Below are 10,969 nucleotides of genomic sequence, written 5' to 3'. Positions count from 1 at the left end.
AAATAGGGTCATTAGGAGGTCTGCTAAGCCATTGTGTGCTATTCTTCAATTCAAATGGCATCCGGACCTTGAGTGATCTGATTTGGTCCATACCTGTCTACTGCCAGTTTGCCAGCAGCTTAAGAAGAGTCACTTTAGAATAGCCGCAAATTGAACATTTCCTCAGCTCGCAGAGGATCTGAGAAAGTGAGAGGTTTTTTTTAAATTTGTATTAAGGCTGTACATAAGTGCTCCATCACTTTAGAAAAATTAAAAGGAAATGGAAATATTTTTCCTGGAAGTAGAAAGAAATGGGAGTGAGTAACAAGGGGGGGTGTTGTTGTTGTTGTTTGCTTTTCTCTTAAGCCACTTGATAATACTAGCAATTGACAGAGGGAGGCTCAGTTTGGTCCAGCAATCACAGATACTGGAAACAAAACAAATCAGAGTGATCCTACTCTAACCAGAAAAATTAGAAGCCCCTGACTGGGGCCAGAAAAGTGTGGCTAGGACCACTCAAAAATGGGCTGGTTCACTCCAGCAAAGGCATAATCTGATCACCATCTTTAAAATGAACCATCCCTGCAGCAGACCAAAGAGTGGGCTAAAAGCCCATGTAGTCACCCCTCTAAGGGAAGTATAATAATGTCACTCATGCTCCATTCATAATAATTCATACAAACTTTACTTTTATTGATTTTGAAGCAATTTGTTTTCTATCAAAATTAATGAAAAAGGAAAAAAAAGAAAAAAAAAGGGGGGGGAATTGTAGGGTCAACCACTAACACTACCTGAACTAATTCTGACCTCTGACCTATTTTTTCTACTTGTTTTTTGGTTGTCAATCCAATTGCTACATGGTCCCTGGGTTCATAAACTACCAAGCAGCTGACATACCATTATGAATAAGCTGAGGACATTTGGGAATGATCACTTGAGAGTGATGTATATGTCACACCCACACCCACCCACCCACATTTACATATCCTCTTCTAAACAAGACTAAAAAGCAATATATTGTATGTGCTCCTGCCAATGTGTAGGGCCAGATCATATTTGAGGGAAACATGATGGCTGTCTTGCCTCTGTACACAAGATGTCTCCCTCATGAATACTGAATGTCATCTGAAATACATTTAATGTACTTTATCTAATGCACTATAGAGATAATATTTTAAATCTGTATGGTAGACTCCTTTTGGTTTTTTATTTACTACTAGGACTCTGTGTTTCACTTTTTCTCTGAGTAATTTCTTAATCTAAGTCTCCATTTCATTTTTCTGCTTCCCTTGTGTCTTAACTAAGGGTTCTATAGGCAGTAATATTTATTTATATTGCACTCTATACCATACATCATCATCATCATCATCATCATCATCATAGAATCATAGAATCATAGAATCATAGAAAAGTGAAGTTGGAAGGGGCCTACAAAGCCATCAAGTCCAACCCCCTGCTCAATACAGGAATACAATCAAAGCATATCTGCCAGGTGCTTATCTACGTTTTTCTTGAATGCCTCCAGTGTTGGAGCACTCACTGAGGTAATTGGTTCCACTGTTGTACTGCTCTAACAGTTAGGAAGTTTTTCCTGATATTGAACCAAAATCTGGCTTCCTTTCACTTGAGCCCAATGTTGTGTGTCCTGCACTCTGGGATGATAGAGAACAGATTCTGCCCCTCCTCTTTATGAGAGCCTTTCAAATATTTGAAAAGTGGCATCATATCACCCCCCAGTCTTTTCTCAAGGCTAAACATGTCCAATTCTTTCAGCCTTTCCTCATAAGGCTTGGTTTCCAGCCCCCTGATCATCCTTGTTGCCCTCCTCTGAACTTGTTCCAGTTTGTTAGCATCCTTCTTGAAATGTGTTGTCCAGGACTGGACACAATACTCAAAGTGAGGCCTAACCAGTGCTGAATAGAGGGGGGACTAGCACCTCGTGGGATTTGGAAACTATTTTTATTTATTTATTTATTTATTTATTTATTTATTTATTTATTTATTTATTTATTTATTTATTTACATGCCACCCACACTACCCAAAAATCTCTCAGTGGTTTACAACAATTTGAATTTAATAAAATGATAAAAGGATTAAAAAATACAATTAAAATACAGTGCTCTAAAAATTGCCACCAGGACCACAGTTGATATTATTTCAATTAAAAACCTTCTGGAACAGGAAGGTTTTGACCTGGCACTGAAACATCATCAACGTCGGCACCAGAAAAATCTCCCTTGAGAGGGCGTTCCATTGTCTAGGGGCAGCTGCCAAAAAGCCCTTTGTCTCTTACCTCCTTGAGGGACGGCTCTTTAAAAAGGGCCCCCTGGCTAGATCTTAATTGCCGGATAGGTTCATATGGAAGGAGGTGGTCCTTCAGGTATCCAGGGCCCAAACTGCTTAGGGCTTTATATGTCAAAACAAGCACTTTGAATTGGGCCCAGGCAGTGACTGGTAGCCAATGTAATTTGAACAGAATCGGCCTGATGTGTTCTCTAGGGGCCCCATGACTCAACAGTCGCGCAGCTCGATTCTGAACCAGTTGTAGTCACTGGACCATCTTCAAAGGCAGACCCACATAGAGCACATTGCAGTAAGCTATACAGGATATTACCAGTGCATGTGTAACTGTCATGAGACTCTGCCCATCCAGGCAAGGCCATAGCTGGTGTAATTTCCACAACTGAAGGAAGGTGCTCCCGGCCACCGAGTCCACCTGGGCTTCCAGAGTTAGACCGTGGTCCATGAGCACCCCCAGACTGTGGACCCTGTTCCTTAGGGGAAGTGCAACCCCATTCAAAGCAGCCTAAAATAGTGTTTGCCTTTTTTTTTAGCCTCATCACACCGTGGCTCATATTTAGCTTGTGATATATGACAATTCCAAGATTCTTCTCACTCATAGTTTTGCTGAGCCAGGTATCCCTCAGCTTGTAACTGTGTACTTGATTTCTTTTTCCGAGTACAGTACTTTGCACTTATCCCTGTTAAATTTCATTCTGTTGTTTGCAGCCCAGTGCACCATCCTATCAAAGAAATTTTGAATTTTGTTTCTGTCTTCTAGGGTATTAGCTATTCCACCAAAATTTGTATCATCTGCAAATTTAACAAGCATTCCCTGCACTCCCTCACCCAAGTCATTAATAAAAATATTGAAGAGCACTGGGCCCAGGACTGAGCCGTGGGGTACCCCACTTGCTGTCTCCTCCCAGTTAGAGAAGTAACCATTAATCATCACCCTCTGAGTATGATTCTGTAGTCAAATGTGTATCCACCTGACACTTGATCTACCCAGCCCACACCTAGTTAGCTTGCTAATCAGGTTATAATAGGGCACCTTGACAAAAGTGTTGCTGAAGTCAAGATATACTACGTCTCCAGACTATCAGGGAGGTTATCTGATCAAAAAACAAGATCAAATTAGTTTGGCAGGATTTGTTCTTGACATATATTAATATGCTGGTGTTTAGGCATCCTTCAGTCTTGAGAGACTATGGTAATGTGCTCTGTATGGAGGACTTGGAACAGTGTCTAGTGTGGCTGAGGGGGTCAATTCAAGAGTGACAATCCCTTCCATAATATGCTATATCATCTAGATATTACATGCTTACAAATATCATCCATTTATTTATCCTACATTTACCAGGATATCGAATTTAGTTCCCTGCAATCATCTTTAAGTGCAGAATTCACTCAGAAATAGATGCACTAAGTGTGTGTTCCAGGACATTGTCACCTGAAGAGCTGTAGGAATGCTCTCAGTATTCAGCCAGAGACAGAAAGTTGGCTGGAACAAAAATTGTCCCAACATTATTTATTTGTTTATTTCTTTTTTTGCTATGGGATTTTTTTTGTCCTAGGCAATATAATATATTCAGACCATAAACATAATAAAAAAGAAAAAGAAAAAGATAACCTGTTAGTTTTTGAGAAATGATTAATCCAAGAAACGAAAATGATGTGCTCTGTTTTTTTCCAACTGGAATTCTCAGCAAGTCATGTAAACATACTTCAAATCTTCCCTTCTAGCTCTGTAGTTCTAAAATTATTAAGATTACTAATCCTAACTCTAGTCCACCCTTACCGCTAATCCTTAATACATTGCAATTTCATAAATAAATAAATAAATAAATAAATAAATAAATAAATAAATAAATAAATAAATAAATAAATAAATAAATAAAAAGTACAATTTGCTCAATGCAAGAGTTTTTTTTTTTTAAATCCAATCTAAAGGATTTCTTCAGCAGAATTGAAAAACACTAAGTACAGAATAAAACTGGAAAAGACCAATAATATATTAGTAAATTAAAACAACATTCTCTTGTAAAAAGAGATGAGAAATATAATTATGCGCTTGCAGATGTAGCCAGCCAGTTCAGACGGTAATTGTTGGGAGCAGTGAATTTTACTGCCCTTCTCAGGCAGTTGTCATATTGTGTGCAACCCCCGCCTCTTCATATAACAGTACGAACAAGTAAATGTTTACATTTGAAACTTATTAAGGGAAAATGTTGATGTTTTCTGTTTTATTTCTCTTCATTTTTCAATGAGCCACTAAAAATCTTCATAGTGAGTACTAAGTCTACCTTGCTATTTTTAAATGGATATTTCCCACAGCTAAATATTTATGAAGTAATTATCTGAACATCAGCATTTAGTATAAAGCACATGAAATTGCTGTTTTACTAAAATTGGAGAGATTCTGTTCTGTAATTCCAAAATAATTATGTTTAGGTTTTGGAACAGCTTTCGTCTTCATGGAGATCTGACTAAGCAAATTGCTGATATTAGATCATAAAAAGGTTTAATTATTTCATTCACACTTTAAGACACAAACTGCAGCAAAATGCTTATTGTAAGCAAGTGGGTGGGTGGAAATATCCATCTTGTGCAATAAATAAATACAAATCTAACATAATATTTGGGAAGGCGTTGAAAGGAAGAATGCAAACACCATGAACAGAGAGGAATTATCATCCTTGTGGCAGAAAACTAAAATCAAATGGGCTTGCAATTAATATGGCCACAATAGCTGCATGCCCTAGTAATAGTAGGGATAGCTACTTGATCGGATAGCTACTGCCAAATCCTTGATCACACACCCCATCTCTACAATACCCTTTTGAGGCTTGGTGACCCACCAAGGGCCATCAGACAAAACCTGGCATGGAACTATCAGTTGCATTTCCCCTCATTTTTAAACACTTTTCCAAGTGGATGGATTATTTTTTCATTGAGTACATTCTAGGGTGATGAACTAAGACTCAAAATGCCTGGGTTTAAACTCCTGCTTAGGTATGGAAACTCACTAGCTGACTGGATCTGGTAAAACCACTTCTTAAATATCTCACTTACCTTGAAAGTCCATGTATGTGTATGAGCATGTGTGTGTGCTCACACCATCAATTTAAACTTACGGCGACCCTTCCTAGAGAATACACAGAAGAATACATAGAGAATACACAGAGGTGGCTTACCTTTTGTTTCTTCTGGTAGTGCCCGGGACTGTGCCACTTCCCCAAGGCCACGCAGGTCGACTCTTCTCACAGGGGGCCTACTGGGGCATCAAAATCCTGACCTCTAGCTCTACAGCCAAATACCCAACTCACTGAGCTATCCAGTCAGCTGAAAGCTCTACTAGTGTCACTTTAAGTCAGGTCTCCCCTTCACGGACTGCTGCCTTCTTGTGGTGAAGGGGCTTGAGTAATTCAGAGAAGCTATGGGCTATTCCATGCAGGGACACCAAAGATGGAGAGGTCATAGTGGAGAGTTCTGACTAAATGCAATTCACCTGGAGCAGGAACTGGCAAGCCACTCCAGTATCTTTGCCAAGAAAACTCCATGAACAGAAACAAAAGGCTAAAATATATGATGCTGGAAGATGAGCCCCTCAGGTTGGAAGGAGTCCAACGTGCTGCTGAGGAAAAGCGGAGGACAAGTACAAGTAGCTCCAGAGCTAATGAAGTGGTTGGGCCAAAGCCAAAAGGATGTCAGCTGCAGACAAGCCTGGAAGTAAAATGAAAGTCCAATGCTGCAAAGAAAAAAACTGCATAAGAACCTGGAATGTAAGATCTATTTACCTTGGTAAGCTGGATGTGGTCAAACAGGAGATGGCAAGAATAAACATTGACATCCTGGGCATCAGTGAACTAAAATGGACAAGAATGGGTGAATTCAAATCAGATGATTATCATATCTACTATTGTGGGCAAAAATCCATAGAAGAAATTGAATAGTCCTCATAGTCAACAAAAGAGTGGGAAAAGCTGTACTGGGATACAATCTCAAAAATGATAGAATGATTTCAATACAAATCCAAGGCAGACCTTTCAACATCACAGTAATCCAAGTTTATCCACCAACCACCGATGCTGAAGAAGCTGAAATTGACCAATTCTATGAAGACTTACAACACCTTCTAGAACTGACACCAAAGAAAGATGTTCTCATTCTAGGGACTGGAATGCCAAAGTAGGGAGATAAAAGAAACAACAGTTAGCTTTGGCCTTGGAGTTCAAAACGAAGAAGGCTAATAGAGTTTTCTCAAGAGAACAAGCTGGTCATTACAAACACTCTTCCAACAACACAAGAGGCAATTCTACACATGGACATCACCAGAGGGGCAATACCGAAATCAGATTGATTATGTTCTCTGCAGCCAAAGATGGAGAAGCTCTATACAGTCAGTAAAAACAAAACCTGGAGATGACTGTGGCTCTGATCATCAGCTTCTTATAGCAGAACACAAGCTTAAATTGAAGAAAGTAATTAGGATGGCATGCTTATCTATGGTATAAAAAGGATAAAGAACAAAAGAACTTTAACTCACACATGATAAGAACAGCCTTATTGGGAATGTGGAGAAAGATTATACAACAAATTTATCACAAAATACCTGCATGGGTGTCACTGATAGAGGCCTTTACAAAACCTGGACTTATGACAAAAGCAAATTTTTTAAGATATCAAGATTTATTGAAAAAGGATGGTGAATTAAGGTCTAAGGAAGAACTAGAGTCACAGAATGTATATATAGATTGGTGGCCTAGAGCACAGTTAGAATCTAGATATGCAAAAGACAAAATAGAAGGTTTCTATTCAGAGCAAACGACTTTTGATAAGCTGCTGTTGGGTTCAAAAGAACAAATTGCTAGGAAAATGTATAACTATATGTTGGAAATTAAAATGCAGGATGAAATGGTTAAGGAATGTATGATAAAGTGGGCACAAAATATTGGGCATAATATTGATATTGATCAATGGCTGAAAATATGGCAAAGTAACATAAAATTTACAAGATTGGTTAATCTTAAAGAGAATATATATAAAATGTTTAATAGGTGGCACATGACCCCAGAAAAACTGTCAAAGATGTATACAGATGTATCAAATAAGTGTTGGAAATGTGAAACACAAGTGGGAAGTTATTATCATATGTGGTGGTCATGTGGAATAGCGAAAAAATGCTGGAAAAGAGTACATGCTATGTTACAACAAATAATGCTCTGTAATGTGCCATTAACTCCAGAATTGTTTTTATTGAGTATGATACCTGACAACATAGATAAGTCAAAGCGACATATAGTTATGTATATTGTTACGGCAGCTAGAATTCTATATGCAAAAAATTGGAAAAGTCCGACGATACCGAAACAAGATCTTATTGAAAAAATACGGGAAATAGCAGAAATGGACATTTTATCAGAAGTCATGAAGGACTATCCCCTACAAAAGGCAACAGAAAGATGGGACCTATTCAACAAATGGACCAAATTAACAGGCAACGTGTAAATAGCATATATTGAAATGAGAACTTAATCTAAAAGGCAGAAAAGAGAAAACAGAATAACTTAAAACTTTGATATGGCAATAAGTACAGAATGGTTGTTAGCATGTTATGGTCTCTCCTCTTCCTCATAAATTCCTAAGTCCCCTTTTCCTTTTTGTCACCCCTTACGTTAAAAAATAAAAATTAAAAAAAACTGAAGAAAGTAGGAAAAACCACTGTGTTAGTCAGGTATAATCTAAACCATATCCCTTATGAATACACAGTGGAAGTAAAGAACAGATTAAAGGATGAGATTTGGTGGACAAAGTCCCTGAAGAACTATGGATGGAGGCCTGTAGCACTGTACAGGGTGTAGCAACAAAAACCACCCCAAAGAAAAGGAAATGAAAGAAAGCAAAGTGGCTGTGCAACGAGGCCTTACAAATAGCAGGGAAGAGAAGGGAAACAAAATGCAAGGGAGACAGGGAAAGTTACAGAAAACTGAATGCAGACTTTCAAATAATAGCAAGGAGAGACAGGAGGGCCTTCTTAAAGGAACAGTGCAAAGAAATAGAAAACAATAGAAAAGGAAAAATCAGAGATCTGTTCAAGAAAATTGGAGATGTTAAAGGAACATTTTGTGCAAAGATGGACATGATAAAGTACAAAAAATGGTAGGGGCCTCACAGAAGCAGAAGACATCAAGAAGAGGCGGCAAGAAAAGAGAGAGGAATTATACCAGAAAGATCTGCTGGATGTCCCAGACAACTCAGATAGTGTGGTTGTAGACCTTGAGCTAGACATCCTGGAGAGTGAAGTCAAGTGGGCCTTAGAAAGCATGGTTAACTACAAGGCCAGTGGAGGTGATGGCATTCTAGTTGAACTATTTAAAATCTTAAAAGATTATGCTGTTAAGGTGCTACACTCAATATGCCAGCAAATTGGAAAATTCAGCAGTGGCCAGAGGATTGGAAAAGATCAGTCTACATCCCCATCCCAAAGAAGGGCAGTGCCAAAGAATGCTCCAACTACCGTACAATTGCACTCATTTCGCACGCTAGCAAGGTTATGCTCAAAATCCTCAGTATGTGGACCGAGAATTCCCAGAAGTACAAGCTGGGTTTCGAAAGGAGAGATGAACTAGAGACCAAATTGCTAACATGCACTGGATTATGGAGAAAGCCAGAGAGTTCCAGAAAAAACATCTTCTGTTTCATTGACTACGGAAAAGCCTTTGACTGTTTGGACCACAGCAAACTATGGCAAGTTCTTAAAGAAATGGAAGTGCCTGGTCACTTATCTATCTCCTCAGAAATATATATGTGGGACAGGAAGCAACAGCTAGAAGTGGATATGGAACTGATTGCTTCAAAATTGGGGAAGGAGTATGACAAGGGTGTATATTGTCCCCCTGCTTATTTAACTTTCATGCAGAATACATCATGTGAAAGGCAGGACTGGAGGAATCCCAAACTAGAATTAAAATTGTCGGAAGAAATATCAATAACCCCAGATTTTCAGACGATACCACTCTGATGGCAGAAAGTGAGGATGAATTAAAGAACTTCGTAATAAGGGTGAAAGAGGAGAGTGCAAAAAATGGACTGAAGCTCAACATCAAAAAAACTAAGATCATGGCCACTGGTCCCATTACCTCCTGGCAAAGAGAAGGGGAGGATATGGAGGCAATGACAGATTTTACTTTCCTGGGCTCTGGGATCACTGCAGATCGTGACAGCAGCCACAAAATTAAAAGATCCCTGCTTCTTGGGAGGAAAGCAATGACAAACCTATACATTTTTGCTCCGTAAGATGCACTTCTTCACCCCAAATAGAGGGGGGGAAGTATGTGCGTTTTATGGAGCAAATACAGTAAAAAAGGGTTCAGCCACCACCACCCAGAAGCCTCCCACTGCCATGCTGGGAGGCCTCTGAACTGGCACCAGAGGCTGCTTGCTGTGGCAGCCACAGTGGACCCCACCACTCTGCCATCTGCACTGCTGGCTTTCCAGTATCTGCCTCCTGGAAAACTAGCAGGGCCAGCAGGCCTATGGCAGCAAATTTAAATGGCAGAGGACAGTGAAAATAGTAAGTCTAGAAAGACCAGGGGAAACCACAAATGCAATCCCCCTCCTACCACAAATTAGGCAGTTGATTTTTCCACATTTGGGGAAATCACAAGGATCAACATATCCAAAGTGCAATGGATAAGCCTTACCCTGGGAAAACCACTTTTATGATCATGGTATCTCCCCTGCCAGATATGAGTTGGAGTGGCCCCTGCACCTCCTGCCCCTTTCTGTGCCCTGCCCTCCAAAGGCATGATGACCCCTGGCTGCACTTCCTGCTCAGAACAGGGCTGCACAGCCCCAGTCCCACAAGAGGCCAGCTCTTCAGTGTTTTGGGGTGCCCCGCAGGACCCCCATCAGGGGCCGTGTGTTCCTCCCACAATCCTCCTTTTAAACTAGAGGTAGTAAAATATACTAAGGAGCATGGAAACAGAGCAGCGGAGAGACATTTTGGGCCTCCTCCATCTGAAAAAATGATCAGAGAGTAGAGGAAACAGGAGGATCAGCTGCAAAAAGCTGATAAAAGTAAGCACACTTTCCGTGGACATGCTGCAAAGTGGCCAGAGTTGGAGGTGGACATGAAAGAATGGATCATACATCAGCGGAATAATGGCTTTTCTGTCTCGACAAAAATGATCATATTTGAAGGAAAACGCATTTCTATAGAGAAAGGCATTCAGGATTTTACAGGATCACCATCATGGTGCTACAGATTTATGAGGCAATGTGGTCTTGCTATGCGGACCAAAACTAGAATTGTGCAAAAAATGCCAAAAGAATATGAATCTAAAACTCTACCCTTTCATAAATTTGTTATTGATGCTAGGAAGAAAAATGGTTTTGAAATTGGCCAGATTGGGAATATGAATGAAGTCCCGCTAACTTTTGATGTGCCATCTAATAGGCCAAAAACATCACTGCGAAAACTTCAGGGCATGAGAAGACCCATTACACAACTGTGTTATCCTGCTGTGCCGAGGGCACCAAATTGCCACCAATGTTGTTTTTCAAAAGGAAAACATTTCCAAAAGAAGTGATTCCGCAAGGAGTTGTTGTACATGTACATGAGAAAGGATGGATGGATGAAAATGGAATGAGAATATGGGTTGAAAAGGTGTGGCCCAAATGTCCTGGAGGACTTCTGAAAAAAAC

The 10,969-nt window shown here is 39.8% G+C and overlaps 1 non-coding gene across 1 annotated transcript; it reads right to left on the bottom strand.

Annotated features, from left to right (window-relative positions):
- Positions 1 to 9,852: 9,852 nt before the first annotated feature.
- On the bottom strand, positions 9,853 to 10,017 carry LOC140706292 (U1 spliceosomal RNA). The gene has a single exon (XR_012085932.2). It is a non-coding gene; the product is annotated as a U1 spliceosomal RNA (small nuclear RNA).
- Positions 10,018 to 10,969: the final 952 nt, after the last annotated feature.

This window comes from Pogona vitticeps, chromosome 3 (genome assembly GCF_051106095.1).
Source record: "Pogona vitticeps strain Pit_001003342236 chromosome 3, PviZW2.1, whole genome shotgun sequence".
NCBI classification, from domain to species: domain Eukaryota; kingdom Metazoa; phylum Chordata; class Lepidosauria; order Squamata; family Agamidae; genus Pogona; species Pogona vitticeps.
Note: the sequence above shows the minus strand (reverse complement) of the source record. Positions and strands in the feature narration are given on the sequence as shown.